Here is a 562-nt window from a genome sequence, read left to right as displayed (position 1 = left end):
ATACATGACGCAGATACCCACTGACAGGATGAATGGATGAAAAGACTGGTACATCAATCCAGTGGAATACTATTCAGCCATCAAAAAGGATGGAGTGCTAATCAATGCTACAATATGGACGACCTTGAAAACGTTATGCTGAATGAAATAAGCCAGACAAGAAAGACCACACCTGGTATGATTCCATTAAGATGAAATGTCCAGAACAGGTAAATCCATAGAGACAGAAAAGCAGATCTGAGGCTTCCACGGTTTGGGAATAGGGGCTTAATGGGCTCAGGGTTTCTTTATAAGGTGATGAAAATTTTCTATGATTGACTGTGGTGATGGTTGCTCAGCCCTGTGAATATAATGAAACCCACTGAGTTATTCACTTTGAATGGGTGACTGTAAAGCTGTTGTTGTTGTTTGCCGTTGAGTCAGACCTGACTCATAGTGACCCCTTCTTGGGTGTCCAAGGCAGTATCACTACAGAAGTAGATTGCCCAACCTTCCTTCCAAGGAGTGGCTGGTGGGTTTGAACCGCCAGCCTTCTGGTTAGCAGTCAAATGCCTCAGGCACT

Source organism: Orycteropus afer, unplaced genomic scaffold (genome assembly GCF_000298275.1).
Source record: "Orycteropus afer afer isolate SDZICR_OR568_19922 unplaced genomic scaffold, OryAfe1.0 scaffold00099, whole genome shotgun sequence".
Taxonomy (NCBI): domain Eukaryota; kingdom Metazoa; phylum Chordata; class Mammalia; order Tubulidentata; family Orycteropodidae; genus Orycteropus; species Orycteropus afer.
Note: the sequence above shows the minus strand (reverse complement) of the source record.